This window comes from Peromyscus maniculatus, chromosome X (genome assembly GCF_049852395.1).
Source record: "Peromyscus maniculatus bairdii isolate BWxNUB_F1_BW_parent chromosome X, HU_Pman_BW_mat_3.1, whole genome shotgun sequence".
NCBI classification, from domain to species: domain Eukaryota; kingdom Metazoa; phylum Chordata; class Mammalia; order Rodentia; family Cricetidae; genus Peromyscus; species Peromyscus maniculatus.
In genome coordinates, this window is record NC_134875.1 from 88,076,004 (window position 1) to 88,095,892 (window position 19,889).

At 37.3% G+C, this 19,889-nt stretch overlaps 1 pseudogene; it reads right to left on the reverse strand.

The window, feature by feature from the left end:
- Positions 1-3,854: 3,854 nt before the first annotated feature.
- On the reverse strand, positions 3,855-4,195 carry LOC107401701 (RNA guanine-N7 methyltransferase activating subunit pseudogene; annotated as a pseudogene).
- Positions 4,196-19,889: the final 15,694 nt, after the last annotated feature.

A 19,889-nucleotide genomic window follows, 5' to 3' on the forward strand; every position in this document is an offset into this window, starting at 1 on the left:
TTCATGTATATCTTGATATTAGCTGTTAAATAAATAATAATGAAGTTATGATCCAAAGAGTTTATGCATTTAGGAAGGGAGTGGGAGGAATATGGGTTTCCCTGGGAGGTATAAATAGAATAGATTTAGGTACTAGAACATGAGGATTAGGTGGGAAGGTGGAGGGGGGTGGGATTGAAGGAGGGAATGAAGGGGAGAGTCAGATAGAATTGAAAAGCATTTGAGTGTTGGTATGAAAACCAAGTGCAGTTAGAACATTCTATAATATATGAAGGTGATCCTAATGAAGTCTCCAAATAATAAGGAAGAGAAACCCCAACTGGCCATTGCTTGTTACCAAATGACATTTCCAGTACTGGGATTGGATTTCATCCAATTGAGTTGTTGGTTGAAGGGGTCCCATAGAAATCCCCAAGCAACACAGGTTGTTGCCAAGACAATAGTTTGTTCTCCACAAACTGACAGTAAGACCCCTGTACACAGAGGCTTTTCTCTGTCCCACCCCATTCCACAGTCACTTCCCAAATTATCACTCAGAGGCTTATATTAATTATAAATGCTTGTGCAGCTGGTGCATCTCAGTCAGCAGCAGTTTGGATGCAAAACTCTGAAGAAACTGTAACAGTGGTATATTGAAATGTTGGATCATCTGGCCCATCCATTTTTATTGGTGTCTAGTCCTCTTCTTCTGAAAATATATAAACTTTTTAAAGTAATATATATATGTATATATATATATATCTGTATTAATATAAATATAAACTGTGTATTGTACACAAGCCATCCAAAGCTGAATTTTTGTTTTATGTTTGAGCAGGTAAAACATATGTCACATGTTTTGTAGTTACTTCAGGTTTATATTCCCATGTCTATAGTCAGGAGTTTCAGGGGGGTTTCTCAATCAAAATTGATCTTTATTAATTCAGAATCAATTCATATACTCTCATTTTCTGTGGAAATAAAAACAGAAGCTTATTATCAAAACAACACATCCCCAGACTCAAATTTTGACGTCAAGATATTTTCAAAATATATAGGTTGATTTAACCTAGCAGTCCCCACTATCAAATGTCTCTCAGGAGTTAACTCATTAACAGTCAAAAAATCCAAAGAAAACATACATAATCCAAATTATCTGTGCATTTTCCATTCTCATGTGACTCATTTACTTTTACCTTACTCCCCTTTCTAACAACTTGATTTCATTATTTTATGTCTATATTTTTAATTTAAGGCTGTATATATTCTTTCTCTTTTCTCACTGAAACCTATGTACATTTTTTAAACACACTATACTCCATTTAGGGGTTTTCTCTATCTGAATCTGTCTTTACTGTGTATTTGTAATCCTTTCTGTCTGTATGAGCAAAAGGTAAATATGCCATGCAGCATGTGCTTATACCATGGCTCATGTGAGACTCCAGGAACCTGCCAAGCTGTAGCTTAAGCCTGCATGCCATGGCATTCCTATAACACAGCCTGTATGAGAGACACAAATAAGAAGCTGTTTTGCTCCATTTATGTGCTTTAGAATCCCTTTCTTTAAGCTTTCTCAGGCTTTATATGAATGTACGGGTGGCACTTTGAAGGGCCATATATAAACAGATGCTTTTCTCTTTTTTTCCATAGTTACTTTCCAAATTATCACTCAGAGGCTTATATTAATTATAAATGCTTGGCTGATGGCTCAGGCTTATTACTAGCTAGCTCTTACATTTAAATTAACCCATATTTCTTATCTATGCTTTGCCACATAGTTCAAGGCTTGTTACCTCATTTTCTATATAACCTGCTTCCTCTGTGGCTAGCTGGCAACTCCCTGACTCTGCCCTTCTTCTTCCCAGATTCTCCTAGTCTGGCTCTTGTGCTCAACCTCTTCCTGCCCAGCTATTGGCCAATCAGCTTTATTATTAACAATAAACATAATCTACAGCAGGCCCCATTGCTGAAGACTACACCCACATAATCTACAGCAGGCCCCATTGCTGAAGACTACACCCACAGGGAGAGGGCAAGCTGGTGCCTACATAGAACTGTGACCCTAATGTTCTAATGTTTTTGACAAGGTACTCTGTAGGCTACCAAAAGAGAAATATAAACACCAGCCCAAACAAAGAACTGTTCATCTACAATCTGTCCTGCCTGTGAAATATGCTAGGGTAATGGTGCCACAATCTTTGTGGGAGTAGCCAACCAAATGTCTGATTTGGTATAAGGTCTGCTCCTTGAGATGGAACTCATACCTGACACTGCTTTAGTAACCAAGAACCAGAGACTAGATAAGCCAGAGACCCAGGGTAAAACCAAATACTACTGGTCTTTAAAAAAAATGTAACAAGAAAAATGATTCTTAATAATAGACGCTAAACTCACAGAGCAGTGCCTTATTCAACTATCATCAGCAAGGCTTCTGCCAACAGCAGATGGGAACAAATACAGAGACCCACAGCCAGATATTGCAGAGAGAGAGAGAGACAGAGAGACAGAGAGAGAGACAGAGACATAGAGACAGATACAGAGACAGAGAGAGATTGGATCACATAGCTCTAGATGGATGGGATATCTCCATCAAATCCCTCCTGTCAGAGCTCAGAGAATCCCATGGAAGAGGAAGTAGAAGGATTGGGGGAGGCAGAGGCAGCAGAGAACAACAGGAGAACAAGGCCTTCTTAAACAACTGAGCAAATCTCATATGAATTCAGAGACCAAAGCAGCATGCACAGGGCTTACATAGGTCTAGAGCAGGTCCTCTGCATACATACTATAGCATTCAATTTAGTACTTTTTAAAGAGTAAAGTTGCATACATTTTATGCAATTTTTATTTTTTCACAACTTTGTACAATACATTGAATAAGTCTTTAAAATTTTTTACTTGAATAAATCTATTATAATCATAAAAATATTTCAAGAATGATTGTTCTGAAAGAAGTGACAGTCTCACTGTAGTAGTAAGAAGCATCATCAGCCGGGCGGTGGTGGCGCACGCCTTTAATCCCAGCACTCGGGAGGCAGAGGCAGGCGGATCTCTGTGAGTTCGAGGCCAGCCTGGTCTACCAAGTGAGTTCCAGGAAAGGCACAAAGCTACACAAAGAAACCCTGTCTCGAAAAAACAAAAACAAAAACAAAAACAAGAAGCATCATCAAAGGTAAGCATTTGAAAATGAAAATAACCTTGTAAAATCAATACACGTTAAATACCAAAATAGTCAAAATGTAACAATATTTACACAAGTATTGTGTTTATAGAGCAATCCATTTCTTCCCTGTTGCAAGTTTGCAAAAATCCTTGGAATATATAAAATGCTGAGTGCTACAATCCCACCATTTCAGGAGGTTGTGTTGAAAAGAAGACCTTCCACATAGAGACCTGATTGATTCTGGAGCTGACTCATATTTATATGAACTACAGAATACCCTAATCACATGACAGACTCAAAGGAAATATAATTGTTTACCTTTCAACTGCCTCTATTGTGTATAATACACCATAAGTAATCATAGATGCTTTCACAAACTGACTGTACTCACTCTCTGAAACGTCCAACATGAATATATCTGAACATATTACTCTTCTATAAAGTAAAAGACAGCATTTCTTATTTAAACATTTTTCTTTCTGTATTAAAGACAGAACTCCTAGAGGCCAAATAAGGAAAACAGATGAAACTCAAAACAGTATTAAATCTTAAAACACAGTATTTAAGATTAAGCCAAACAATATAATCCACTTTATTACCATCAATCATCACGTTTCTAGCAAGATCAATTTTTTATTGATCTTTTCTATTGATCGTTTAACAAGTTATCAAAATAAATGGTCTTTTGTTCAAAGACATAACATTTCTGTCAGTATTAACCATGTGGAAGCTGCTGGCTGTGACCATATTGTGTGTATTGTTGATCGTAAGGCTTGTCTCTGGTGTGGGTTTGTTACCCTATGACCATCAATGCCACTGATTTGATTGATTGTCACTTGGCCATCCTTATCTGTTATCACTACCTCTAAACTGTCTGTTATCTTGTAGCCAGTTGCCTCTATTTCTTTGGTTACTACAAGGTCTGCTATTCCATTCCTCAACAACTGGAGGGGGTTCAGGAGGACATTTAAAGTATTCCTGGTGCTCTTTGTCATCTTGTTTGATTCTGCTTGTAATATCTTCAAAATTTTGAATCACTTCAGAAATATCACTCATCTTGAAATTCTGTATAATTTTTAAGATCCTTCCACAGGCATCCCTGATGGGACCTCAGATGTCCACACAGTAGCACCCCACAAACTTTCCAAGGTAACCAACTTAGTTTAGTACTTTTATGGGACTCCTGAATGTGTTAATGAGTGGGCCTCTATGTCGTGTGCTTTCTTTTGGGACTCTTTTCCTCCTAATGGTTTGTTTTGTCCAACATCAACATAATGGTTTTTATTTTATCTTTTGTTTAATTTTGTTAAAATAAACAAATATGTTTTTTGTTAATACAGATCCCTTTTATTTTTGTAATTTTTTAAAGAATCTTTTGGCTGATTTATGCATGAAGATGTATTGAAATTTTCCTTGTAAATACTCACATAAAATTGACATAATAAAATTCTTCTTTGAGAGTGCAGTTCAGTGTATTTTTAGCACATTCATTAAGTTTTAAAACATAATTAATATGCAACACAATGACTTTATGCAATAGAAATGATAATATTTTAACTACTATAACAAATTATATACTGATTAGCAGTTATTTTCAGGTCACCCTGCTTATAACCTTGACAAATACCCATTTTGTGTCTATACAATTTTACATAAAAAGAATGTTCACATTAATGGCATTATAAAATATGAAGCTTTTTGCATCTGTATTATTTAAAGTGTCAAAAACTTACAATAGAAAAAAGACAGATTTTCAATAAAAAGTAGGAGGGAAACTGGATAGAGAATCTAAATGGAGAAGTTTGGACTTTGATTATATTTTTCATTATCAATTAAAAAATAGATTGATGACCTTAATATAAAACGTTAATTACAGATACGAGACTCGAAAAACATTGGAAAGTAATTCAAGATATTGATAGACAGGAATTTTCTGGAAATGAATACAAAAGTCCTTCTGGAGAGCAAAGCAAACTGTCATCAGAGTGAAGAGACAACCTGCAGAATGAGAGAAAAATCTTTGCCATTTAGACTTCAAATGGAGCTTGCAATCTAGAGTACAAAACAAACCACAACAATTAAGCACAAAATACCCACAAAACTGTCTTTTAAGAGATGCAATAATAAAATAAACAGAGAATTCTTAAAAGAAACAGAAGTGGCCAGAAAAAGTACTTTCGAAGTATCCAACATCTTTATCCATCAAGAAAATGCAAATTTGAACTAGTTTGAGATTCTATATCACTTCTTTCAGAATGGCTATCATCAAGAAAATAAATGACAACATTTCATGGCATAGATAGGAGGAAAGAAGCAGACTTATTCACTCTGGTGTTCCTGTTTATTAGTGAAGCAAATATCGAAATAAACTAAAATAGAATTACCATATGACCCATCTATACTACTCCTGGGTAAATACCAAAGGACTGTAAGTCTTATGACAGAGACACCTGTACAGTCATGTTTATTATTGCAGCATTTATAATAGCTTGAAAATGCATTAAGTAAATAGACAAAGAAAATGTAATATATATTATTGTATATATAATATATACAATGGGAAATGGCTGAACATGGAAATTATCATATTCACACATTCAGTGAATTTGTTCAGGTTCAAAAACTAAATATTTCATATTTTCTGTTATGAGCATATTTCAGACTTCTATTTTTAGATATGTATATGTGTGGGTGTGGTTCATGTCATGAAAGTAGATAAAGGACCAGCTATGAAGGGGTAAACTGATGTCTTAAGGCAGGAGGATCAGGAGAAAGCAATATATAAAACATGTAACATGAAAGCAGGAGTGCAGTATAACAGAAGGGAGAGTGATCCACCAGAAACATGAAAATTTTGGTAGAAATCCATTATTACTTTGCCTACTTATTAAAAATGTAAACTAATATAATACTTAAAATACAAAAATAAAAATGTTAACATATTACTGTTATTTCATCCAGAACATATTAATTATAAGACTAGTTTCTAAGCAATATTTAAATAGTAATATAATGATTAACTTCATGTGTGTATATATATTATTGGTGAAATTATAAAGGCCACTCCATGTAGTTAAAAGGAAGATTGATTTATTTATTGGGTGACTTACAAATGAAGGAATAGATAGATTGCGGGGGTCTGGGGAAGGTGTATCGCAGTCCAGCGGTGTTCTCTGGAGCTAACCTCAACTGTCTAGGGTCCAGGAACAGAGAGAGCGCTCGCCCATCCAGGTCTCGGGTCTCCAGACGCCTCCCTTGGCCCCGCCTCGTAGGTGTGACAGTTGCCAGAGTCTCAATGGGGGTTGGAACTTCCAGATTCAAGCTGGAATAGTTGCCCACTACATCTCCCCCTTTTTGTCTAAATAAGAAGGTTCTTGCCAGGCGGTGGTGGCGCACGCCTTTAATCCCAGCACTCGGGAGGCAGAGCCAGGCAGATCTCTGTGAGTTTGAGGCCAGCCTGGGCTACCAAGTGAGTCCCAGGAAAGGCACAAAGCTACACAGAGAAACCCTGTCTTGAAAAACCAAAAAAAAAAAAAAAAAAAAGAAGGTTCTAAACTAGTACAAGACTATATACAAAGGAATGGTTATCAAATATTGTCGAGGAATAATGAGGGATAATGACCTAGATAAGATGGAACTACAACCAATGCAAACAATATCAAGCAAGAAACACATACTAAAATCCAGAGACATATAGAGCATAGGTAAATGGCATGTTATAAAGCAGGGCCTGCTGGCGACCTGGGCTGGCGGCAGCTGGAGGCAGATGGCGGGATGGCTGGGAGCCAGGAGCCAGATACCTCACTCACAGTGGTTTTTCACTGGTCTCAGGGCTAAGCTAGGGAGCTGAGACAGGACTAGCTGCTCTCTTTTTTGGGAATGGAACTGTGTAGGCGTTCCCTGGTTATATGGAACTTTGAAGGCAGGTTTAGGTACCCGCCAGCTAGGGAGGAGGCTGAGGGCAGCAGCCGCCCAGGCCTTTGGAATTTGCCCCACTTTGGGCGCCAGATATTGGTGAAATTATAAAGGCCACTCCACGTAGTTAAAAGGAAGATTTATTTAGTGGGTGACTTACAAATGAAGGAATAGATAGATTGCGGGGGGTCTGGGGAAGGTGTATCCCAGTCCAGCGGTGTTCTCTGGAGCTCTGCTCAGTCAACCTCCACTGTCTAGGGTCCAGGAACAGAGAGAGCGCTCACCCATCCAGGTCTCGGGTCTCCAGACACCTCCCTTGGCCCCGCCTCATAGGCGTGACAGTTGCCAGAGTCTCAATGGGGGTTGGAACTTCCAGATCCAAACTGGAATAGCTACCCACTACAATATATGGTTAATTTAATATATACATAATACTTTTCTTCATTGGCTTACTTTCTATGCATAAGTAGATAAAACTTTGATCATTAAGTAGAAGTTCAAGTGCATTTTTATGGGTTTTTGTTCGTTTGTTTGTTTTTTCGACACAAGGTTTCTCTGTGTAGATTTGCGCCTTTTCTGGATCTAACTCTGTAGACCAGGCTGGCATCAAATTCATAGAGATCTGCCTGCCAATGCCTCCTGAGTGCTGGGATTAAAGGCATGTGCCACCACCACTCGGTTTATTTCTTTATAAACTTCCCCTGTTCTCTAAGAAAAAGCAACATCATACAAAAAAAGCAAATTACAGTAGATAAAATTTTCAATTTCAAGCAATATAACCCTGCAACATAATATTTGGCCTAAATTAATATATGTGTACATAGTAAAGAATGTCTTGAAATATATGCATGTGTTTATATGTTTATACCTAGTTGGGTCTTTTTTTCTGGAGAGAATATCTTACTTCTGACCAGGTTTTAGTTACATATAAAGAGATATAAGCCATTAGATCCAAATATTCTTATATTTGATTTGTTTTACAGATTCATATTTTTATCTGATATTATATTTATTTTGTTTAAGGAACTTAAATTTCTTCCTTCCTTCGTTTGTTTGTTTGTTTCTTTCTTTCTTTCATTCTTTCTTTCTCTCTTTTGAGACCAACCCTCACTATGTAGCTATATCTGGCCTGCAACTCCATTTATAGACCAAGCTGGGCTTGAACTCATAGAGATCTGCCTGCCCCTGCAGCTTGAGTTCTAGATTTAAAGTCCTGTATTACAACACCTAGACAAAGGAAGTCTTCTGATCATAAACTTTTTTCATCATTTGTATGTCTGAAAGGTGTCTTACATTAAACTTCATTTGGCTAGAATATCATTGTATTAAGAATTGTATTTAGTAGTGTTTTATTTTATACTTTAAAAGTGTATTTTATTGTAATTCATTTGTAGCATTTCTTTTTTTATTATTATGAAATTTTCTATTCATTTTACATACCAACCAATCCCCCTCTCCTCCCTTCTCCCGTCCTACCCAGCCTCCCCCCACAAACCACCCCCCATTCCCCCCTGCTCCAAGTCAAGTCCTCCCGTGGGGAGTCAGCATTTCTAATACAATATCATATGCCATTCTTAACTTTTTCTTGACACAGTGTGTAATTTAAATATTTGTGTTCCATCTAAAATCTTTAGGAGGTAGGGCACTTGAGATGTGGTGTTCAACCTACAAATTCTATTGGGAATCTTATTTTGCAACCAGAATACACTAAAACACATGTGTTTTCTCCCATCCACAAGCTGCTTATCCATTCATTTTCCAGAAAAAACAACTTAATTTTGTTCTTCTTTGTGTCTAAGTAACACTCGATTTTGTATATATGCTGCATTTTCTTTATAAACCATCCATTTACAAATGATGCTACAAGGATAATTTCATAACATTTTTTTTAGAATAGTGTTGTAATAAGCATGGGTGTTTGAGATATCTCTATGACATATTTACTTGATTCTCTTGTGTAAAGAGCCAGGAGTAACAGAGCTAGATTAAATGGTATTATACTTTTAGTTTTTTAGGAATCCTCAAATTCATTTCTAAACTGCTTATTAGTTTTTAAAATCCATGTCTTTTTTGGATTACAATTAGTAGCTTGCTATCAGAGACCTCAGAGAGCTAGTTATCCTCTATGGTTGCACAATGATGCAGAAAAAACTATTACTAAGCAAGCTCTCTGCCAGTGCCTTTGTCTTGAATTTATAACCTCCAGCACTGAGAAAAATTTTGTTTTTTATTAGACATTATGAATATAATCTATTCTCATAGGAGCCATAATGGACTAAGAGACATACCTGTTTTTAATTATAGCTTTTAAAAATGTCTATCACTGTTTTTAATTAATCCTTTGAGAATTTCATACAATGTATTTTAACCATATTCACCTCCTCCCACTACTCTTTCCATATCTGTCTTCTTTACCCTCACCACCCCACCAATCAACTTTGAGTTTTCTTCTTCTATTTCCATCAAACCTAGTTTATGTTGCCCTGCTACTCTTAGGAATGGGATTTACTATGGAGTGTGGTTGACCTTCTTGGGATCACACCATTAAAGCTGCTGTCAAATGCCAATAGTTACACAGCTACTGGTGAGGTTCAGTGTCTATCCAATCCTTTCCATTCTAAGATGTTGTCTTACTTTATCTTGTGGAGGTCTTGTGCATGCTGCCATAAATGATGTGAGTTCATATTAGCATCTGTCTTCTTGTTTCCTGAGGACACAGTTTGTGTGAAATTATACAGCACGTATCCTTCTTACAAATTGTCACCCCTGCTTTCATGACAATCTATGAGTTTTAAGGGGGAGTGGTGTGACATATACATTCCATTTACATCTGTGCATGCCACAGGACTTTCTTTTCTACACATTGAGTAGTTGAGGGTCTCTGTGATAATTGGTATTTGTTGTTGCAAGGAGAGGCTATTATAATGAGCATTGAGGAGCCAGGCTGATCTATGGGTATAGCAGTAAGACATTAGGAGTCACTTTCCACTTAGCAAAACAATAGTGTAAGTTTCTCTCATACAATACATGAACTACCTAAAAATGGATTCCTGGTCCCCAAATAATGTCAGATATGGTGTCCATTTATTTCATGGAAAAGGACTTAGAATCACAGTCCCACAGCTGTTCAGACCCAACCAAGTAAACACAGAGACATATTGCTTACAAACTGTATGGCCGTGACAGGCTTCTTGCTAACTGTTCTTAAAGCTTAAATTAATCCATTTCTATAAATCTATACCTTGCCACGTGGCTTGTGGATTACCGGTGTCTTCACCTGCTTCTTGTCATGGTGGTGGCTGGCAGTGTCTCTGACTCAGCCTTCCACTTCCCAGAATTCTTCTCCTCCTTGTCCCACCTATACTTCCTCCTGCCTGACTACTGGCCAATCAGTGTTTTATTTACTAACCAATCAGAGCAACACATTTGTCATACAGAACATCCCACAGCAGATGGACTTCTAAGCTTTTTCCATTTTTCTGGCTATTGTGAATAGAGCAGGAATGAACATTGATAAACAAGTATCTCTGTTGTAGCATATAGAGTATTTTTGGTTATTTGCCATACAGCAGTATATCTGAATCAGGTATAGATCTAGGTTTGTCCTAGTTAGCTTTATACTGCTGTAATAAAATAATATGTAATAAAATGCTACGACCAAAAACAACTTGAGGACAAACTGACAAATTTTATTTTACCTAAAAGTTTATAATCCAACCATTCAGGGAAATCAGGTCAAGAATTCAAGGCAGGAACCTGGAGGAAGAAACTGAAGAAGAGATCATGGAGTAATGATCCTTACTGAATTGCTCTTAATTGCTGGTCCAGCTTGTTTTTATTTTGTACAACCAAGGCCCATCTGCCCAAGGGTGACACCAACAATAGTGGGTTGGACCTTTGTACATCAATCATTAATCAAGAAAACTTGCCAGATTTGCCTACAGACCAACCGTATGAAGGCATTTTCTCAACTAAGGTTCTCTTTTTCAAGTGACTCTAGCTTGTGTCAAGTTGACAAAAAAAACTAACCAGCACATTATTTAATGGATTGGCCCAGCACACTGTGTAAAGTGCCCTCATGGAATACCACCATTGAACTATTTACACTTCTGGATTTGGGTTTTGTTTTGATTTGATTGGGACTGTAGCCTGGTCCTCCCTTCTTAGTATAAGGAATTACTTAAATTGTTTTTGATTTTACAGAAGCCCATGGTTGAGGGATTTTACACTTTTAAATAGACTATGAACTTGTTAATAATTAGAATCTTTCATGTAATAATAGTATATTATAAAATATGTAATGATTCATACAGTTAAATAGCCAATAATCCAAAACATGGGAAAAATTAAAAAAAAATTGTTTTTAAAGTGGGCGAAGGAATATGTGGCTGTTTGAGTGAGAATGGCTTCCATAGACACAAATGTTTAAATGCTTGGTCCCCAGTTGGTGGAAAATTTGGGAAGAATTAGGAGGTTAGAGATTTTTGAGGGGGGAGGGTGTTCTTTGAGGTTTTAAAAGCATACGTCATTCCAGTTGAATCTGTCTTTCTGCATTGTACTTGTCTTAACATGTAAGCTCTCAGCTTCTTCCCTAGGAACATGCTTGCCTGATTGTTGCCATTCTCCCTGCCATGTTGATCATAGTACATGATCAACTGTACTCTGATACTATAACCAAGAGTGCTAGTTAGGATTTCTATTGCTGTGAAGAAACACCATGCCAATAGAAACTCTTATACAGGAAAACATTTAGCTGAAGTGGTGGCTTACAGTTTCAGTGGTTCAGTTCGTTATCATTATGGTGCGACTTATCTAAGTGCAGGCAGACATGATGCTGGAGAAAGAACTGGGATTCTTTTTTTTTTCTTTTAAAGGAAACATCTAATTAAAGTGGCTTGTTTACAGTTTCAGAGGTTCAGTCCATTATCATCGTAGTAGGGAGCATGGTGGCATGCAGGCAGTCATGGTGCTGGAGGAGTTCTGTATCTTGCAGGCAACAGGAAGTCAACTGACCGTCATATTGAGCAAAGTTGGAGCAAAAGAGACCTCAAAGCCCACCCCCACAGTGACACACTTCCTCAAACAAGACCATATCCATTCCAAAAAATATACACCTCCTAATAGTGCCTCTCCCTATGAAATTATGGGGATCAATTACATTCAAACGAGCACAATGAAATTCTCTCCAAATTACTAAAAATATGTACTTTTGAAAGACTCAGTGATAGCCATCTTAAAGACAAACTGGCACACTATTCTAAAAAGAGAAAATGAATACACAGGGACAAAGAAGTATGGTGATGTTTGCTCTGGCTAAAAGTTAGTATGACCAGTATGGATAAGAATGGAGATTCTTTGGTTTAGGAGTCAGGGTAATTGTATCCTCATAGAAGGAGTCTGGTAATGTTCCTTCTGTTTCTATTGTGTGGAACAATTTAGAGAGTATTGGTATTAACTCTTCTTTGAAGATCTGGTAGAATTCTGCACTGAAACCATCTGGTCCTGGGCTTTTTTGGGTTGGGAGACATTTAATGACTGTTTCTATTTCCTTAGGGGTTATTGCAGTATTTAAATAGTTTATCTGGTCTTGATTTAACTTAGGTATATGGTACCTATCCAGAAAATTGTCCATTTCTTTTAGGTTTTCCAGTTTTGTGGAGTAGAGGCTTTTGAGATATGACCTGATAATTCTCTGGATTTCCTCAATGTCTGTTGTTATGTCCCCCTTTTCATTTCTGATTTTGTTGATTTGGATTCTCTCTCTCTGTCTTTTGGTTAGTTTGGATAAGGGCTTGTCTATCTTGTTGATTTTCTCAAAGAACCAACTCTTTGTTTCATTAATTTTTTGTATTCTTCTCTTAGTTTCCATTTTATTGATTTCACCTCTCACTTTGATAATTTCCTGGCGTCTATTCTTCCTGGGAGACTTTGCTTCTTCTTGTTCTAGAGCTTTCAGGTGTGCTGTTAAGTCACTAGTGTGAGATTTCTCCAACTTCTTTATGTGGGCCTACTTCCTTTTAATAGCTGCTCTGCCCAATTTATGCCCTTCTAGTCAAGCCAGTTTTCCCTCACCCTCCCATATCTTTGCAATGCCTCCTGACCTTTCTTCTCTTGTTATTACTGTGGGATACACTTCCTGAATCATATCTGCTAATATACTAATGTCATCCTCATTGCCTCCTCATGTGGAACTGATTATAATGATTGGATCTGGCCTTTGAAGGCAATCTAAAATTACGCATTATTGCCAAGTTTTGTGCTCCCGGAAAATCTACACGGGAATCTGATGTTTTACTCCTGTCACATGCCATTCAAGAGCAAGTAAAGCAGCCTTTAAAGCTGTAGGATGAGGTGGCACAGAAGCCATTTTAGGGAAATAATTAACTCCTGTAAGACTTGCTATGCTATCTTCTATTTTGGTTTTCCCCAAAGGAGATTCTTTCAGTTGTGCTCCAACCAATAACTTTGATATTGGAATGTATGACCCACAGCATCCAGCATCTTTCACTCAAGTTTTTAGATGCTACATAATGCTTCTTCTTTGCAAGTTTTGTTTGCTTTGGGGTGGCATAATTAAAGGAAGATTTTTACCTTATTATTTTTTTCTTATTCCTTTCCCCTGATCCCAGTCTTATAAGATATGCAGGCAGTTTCCTGTCTGTAGGCAGACAAAAATATTCCAATTAAGTGTGGTCCCAAGGTTTGTGAAACTTTAAGTGAATGTCTGCCTTTTTTCTTCACTTCAACTTTGTTCCCATGTTTTAGTTCTCCAACGTTATCAGGAAGCTGTTGAAATACATGGTCTATCAAGGCTATTTCCAGCTTTGATCTTTGAATTTCAAAATCAAGCCTGTTACCAAATAGGTGAATATGGATAACACATTATTCATAGTAATATTTTGCTTATACTTAGTTTGTAGTAATCCACTATGAGTATGATTATTTCTGAATAAACAAAAGTATTTAAAAATACACAAGAAATGTTAGAAACAACAAAAAGAACCTAATGATTCTTACTTAGCCTCATATAAGTAAGGAATATTTTAAGAGGGAAGATAGTGAATGTCCTTAGAAATGCCTGAGCCATGAGAACAAGGGGAAACTCTTAAAGTTATTGAGATCAAGTGTGTGGAATGTAGTATACTATGTAAAAACTTTTAGCGTTTTGCTAAAAACTGTTGCTTATAGGGTTTTTTTGTTTTGTTTTGGGTACCAGAAAAAATGGTGGAAGGCATGAGACATCAGTGGTAAGGACTGCTTCCTGATCTAGGACAATCACAATGGGCACCAAGACAAAACAAAATGTAACTGCTACACTGTCTACCTCAAAAAGCAATCAGGGGCAAATGGAAACAGTGTCAAATGGGGCTGAAGGCCTTTTCCCAGCCCCTTTGCTGTTAAAACAAAAGTAGAAAATTCCATTAGCCAAGCTCCTGAGAGGATGGTGGGCCTCAAGCTCAAAGTGCTCAATCTAGAGTTCCCTGATAACCCTCTAAGGACATTAGCCACTGTATGGAAAACAAACGGCACATTCTGGACTAATTATAGTCAAAGGGGTTACAAATGAGGATTAGAGGCAAGGTTAGCTCATTGAGCCCAAAGACATGAAGAAGCCATAGACTTATGTGGTGAAAATAGGAAACCTGAGCCAGACACCCAAGTGTCAGTGATAAGGAGGTTTCCTTTAGGGAGGCAGGCATGTAAGAGATATGAATTAAAGACTGAGTCCATTCAATAGTATAGGAGAACATGAAAGGTCTTTAGATCACATTGCTGTTTTAGATAACAAACATGCTGAATACCCAAAACCAAAAAGGTAAATTTAAACAAGAAGCATGCTGAACCACAGTGGGAGCATCCATCCTCATAGAAGCAGAGGGAGAGCCAACAAATAAAGCAGGACCAACAGGTGCTGGGGGGAAGGCCACCGGTGCAGGGAGCACAAGTTTATTTTGCCATTAGCAAGTGAGTAATACTCATAGTCCTCTAGACCAGTGGTTCTCAACCTTCCCAATGCTGAGACCCTTTAATAAAGTTTCTCATGTTGTGGTGACCCCAACCATAAAACTATTTTCATTGGGATTTCGTAACTGTAATTTTGCTACTGTTGTGAATCATAATGCAGATATCTGTTATGCAGGATATCTGATATGTGACACATGTGAAAGGGTTATTTGACCCCCAAAGGGGAAATGACTCACAGGTTGAGAACCAGTACTCTAGAGGAATAGAATCAATTATATGTGTGTGTGTGTGTGTGTGTGTGTGCAATATATTTTAACAGTTTTTTTATTTATACAATATACTTTAATCTTATTATTTTCCTCCCTAACTTAACTTCTCCAGATTCTCCTTATCTCCTTTTTCACCTCCCCTCTCCCTTCCTTTCTCTAAAATTTGAAATCAGAACAAAAACTGAAATAAAAAGAAAATATACAGGACAAAATACTAGACACAACAGTACTGATACACACATGAACTCACAGAGACTGTGACAGCACACACAAAATCTGCACAAGTTCCAACCTGACAAAATCCCAGCATGGAGAAGGGAAAGTGGACACAATGTCCTGTCCCTTTCCAAGAAGCTATTTGTAATTGATACTTGCTGAAAGAATAGAAAATCAGTTTTCTCCAATAGAGTGTCACTGGGAATATCCACTATACTCCAGGGCAGGTCCCATGCCCAAAACACACTCTACCTTCTTATGTGTGTATGTGCTTTTAGCTTTGTTTGTTTTGTATTGTGTTTTTTTTGTTTTATATGTGAATTTATTGTTAGCTTATATTGACATATTAACAACATGTGACTCACACCTGAAAAGTTAAGAATCCAGTAGTTACTCAGTCTTTAATGCTGGATGCCTAAATAATTGGAACAACCCTATGGTAGATGCTCAGTCTGCAGGATGGATGTCAGCAATTCCAAAGCAATTGTCTTTAATCCACAATGGAAGTCTGGAAATGCTGGTTCTGCTATCATCACAGGAATCAACATCAGCAACTTGCTGTTAAGAGGGAGGATGAAGCCAACAAAAGACAAGTAACATTCCTCTGCCTTATGACTTTTTTTTATTTGTTTGTAAGTCTTGACTGCTAGAAGATGCTATGTCTTCCCATGTCCATTTGAGGCAATCAAGGTAGTTCTTCAATTGAGGATCCACACTCAGATAATTCTAATTTGTGGCAAACTGACATTAAAACTGACTGGCATAGCAAGGAACCAGAGTAACACTCCCTCTTTTTACAGACTTTTCCACATAATAAAATTATACATTCTTGCTGTGTAAATTTCTGTGAGACACTGTGTCTCTGAACACTATTTTGTACATCTTTAAAACCTATGCAATGAATAAATGGTCTATATTCTTCGAAGGTGTCAATGGAAGATTACCAAAATTCTGCTATATTGGGGAGGATTTGGCTTCTCTCTTTAAAACCCAGAAAGCTAGGCTTCCTGAAAAAAAGTGTAATTATCACAGAAAAATTCTCTCAGCTATCCCCTGCTTTCTTGTGAGAAGTTCAAGGTCTGCTTCAGCTGTCATAAAGGAAATACTACCCGATTCCAGCTCTTTAGGCCTGTGCTAAGTAGCAGCCATGGAATAGAAAAGTAGCTATATTATTTGTTTCCACAAGTGTAAGAGGTAGATTTCAACCCAAACAAGGAATATCCTTGTGACAGATCTATCTAGATAAAAAGGGAACCAATAAGGCAGTGGAAGAATTACAATGGAGTACGTAGCAAACACCTGGAAGCTAAAGGCTATTAGACAGATATGCTCACAAAGAGACTGGCATACAATGGCTTTGCTGAGAGTAAGGCCTGGGTTTCTTTCAGGTATGAAATGAGTACATGAAATTGAGAAAAGAGACTTAAAGTAGGCAGGATGACATGATGATACCTGTCCATTCTACTTTTGAATTTTCCTTCTAAAAGAGGCTGTTTTTTCCCACTAAGACGCTATTTACAAAGATGGGGAAAAAACGTGTTTTTTATTTCTTCAGATAACCTCTAACATGACACACCAGAAGCTTAAGTAGAAGCTGACTCTTCTACCTAAGAAGGAAATATCTCAGAAACTGTCCAAATGTAAGGATCAAATGAAAGAATACAACTGTTTCTCCCACTAAGACAAAAAAAAGATAAGAAAAGAAAAAAACCCTACAAAAGTTGACAAATCTTCCTGTAATCTATGGGAGGGAGGAACTAGATGTTAGCTAGCCTTTTGTGGTTCTGAAGTTATTGACAGAAAATCTGATCTTGCCAGTTGTACCTGATCTTTTAGGAATTACCAGGAATAAAATAGGCCCTTTACATTTTTGTTTAGCTGGCTATTGATGGATCTGAAAAGGGATTTGGAAGTGAATATTAATTGTGGGTGGAAATTGCAATGCCAAATACTCCTGAGAAACAGACAGCCTCTCCTCCATTGTCTCCTTGCTTTCTAGTCCATAGTCCCTGGCCCTGGCTAAGCAGGCAACATACAAGAGCCTTTTGTAAACATAATAAAGCTAATGTGAAGTGAAAATATCAAGAGGGTTTTGCCAACTTCCTCCCTCAAGGCAATGGGTGGTCACTGCAGAAAGTGGATAGTCACCATGACAACACTTTTAATGACTAAACTCAGTAATGGAAGCACACATAAGGCCCCCACAATGGATCCTGGGAAGAAATAGAATGGAAAATTTGAAAGAGTTCATAAGGAAAGTTTTCAGATATAAAAGGAGGCTGCCCTGGGCAATAAGCTACAGGCAGAACTCAATGCCCACATTTTGAGTCCATTTCTGTGTTGTATAAAAGCTCCAATGCTACCTATTACATATAGAGAATAGACATTGAGTTGTGTGAATTGGTATTCTTCCAGAGAACACAGGGTACGCCACCAATTATGCCTTTATCCATATGGGGATCTCAAAAGATGTGGCAACAATTTAAGATCTAAGGCCTATTTCTCTGCTTTCAAGGGAAGAAGTGAGATCAAAGCAATGGAAATTTAACTACAATGGTAGCTTCTCTTTTGCAACACCTTCATTGGTTAACAGAGACAGAAAGAGGTTATAAGTCACCTGAAGGAAGACACTTCTTAACCAATCCCTTTTAGAAGAAACAGAATTTTCAAGAATGTTTAATAATGTTTCAAAATTTGTACATAGTGTATTCATTTTTTCTATAACATAATTGTGCCCCTTAGTGTTTACCACCAATTGCTGGTAATGGCTTTAAAAACATTATTGAGAAGTTTGAAAACCAAGGGAAATTTGAAGAATATTCCTAAAATAACTCTATATAAACCTTCTTATACAGATTATCCTTGCATTTATTAATTATATTTTGTAATAAGTACAAACTTCCCAGCCTGCCTTCACAATTGTTCTCTACTTGCCTTTCTTGTTTACTCTGTCATTTCTCTTCTTTCCTTGAAGCAAAGCCTGCAATCCTATTGAACTTCTCTTGTATCTCATGGCTTGCTTTATTCTCTAATATGATTTGATAGACTAACTCTACATAATTAATTTCCCCCTTTCTTCACTCCATGATGACCTCTTACTTACATTTTGAGATCTATTTCAGTTAATTACTTTCCTAAAAATTCCTGTTTGAGTCTAACCATTTTATTTTTCTCTTTTTTTTCTATTTGTATATACCGAATTAACCTGGAGTTGGATTTATCCTCAACTGAACCAAATTACAGTAACACCTCTAAGCAAATAATGTTCTCTAGTTAATGCTCCATGTTTACATTTACATTATATCTTGTATGTAACAGTGATCCATGGGCATGTGGAAAACAAGGATGAAAACTATCCTTGGCATCATTAGCAAACTGATTTGGTGGAATATATATAACAATCGTGGACAAGTAGATATATCCAAATATGTAAATATTTCATGGCTTTTACAAGACTTGTTTCTTCAACATTAGAATGTAGCTACATATCAAAAGAATACAATATTTATTAGTAGCCTAATCAAGAAGATAAGGATTTATATGCTAAAATCTACAACATTGATGAAACAAGTTTTAAAAACCCCTACTAAATAGAAAAATACCTATATTTTTATTGGAAAACAATATTATTAAGATGTCAACATCTCTTTATAAATTATTAATTTTTTTATATTCATTGGCGTTTTGCCTGCACGTATACGTGAGGGTGTCAGGTCCCCTGTGACTGGAGTTACAGACAGTTGTGAGCTGCTGTGTGGGTGCTGGGAATTGAACCCAGGTCCTCTGGAAGAGCAATCAGTGCTCTTAACCACTGAGCCATCTCTCTACCCATCCCCATGAACCAACCTCATAGGAACTCACAAACTTTAGACCAACAGCTGTGGAACCTGCATGGGACCAGACTAGACCCTCTGCATATGGGAGACAGTTGTGTAGCTGGATCTTTTTAGGGGCCCCTGGCAGTGTGATCAGGATCTATCCCTGGTGCATGAGCTGGCTTTCTGGATCCCATTACCTATGGATGGACAACTTGCTCACCATTGATGCAAGGAGGGGGGGCTTGGTCCTGCCTCAACTGAATGTACCAGGCTTTGTTGTACCCCTATGGGAGGACTTACCCTTTTGGAAGAGGGAATGGGGGGAGTTTTGGGGTGGAAGGTATGGGGAGCACAGGAAGAAGGATGGGAGGGGGATCTGTGGTTGGTATGTAAAATGAATAAAAAAAATTTAAAAAGATGTCAACATCACTCTAAGTTATTAAGTTATGTTTAGGTTCAACATAATCCCTATGAAATTCTGAGTGAATTTCTTTGAAGAAAGAAAACATTGACCTGGGCATGGTGGTGCACACCTTTAATCCTAGAACTCAGGAGGCAGAGGCAGAC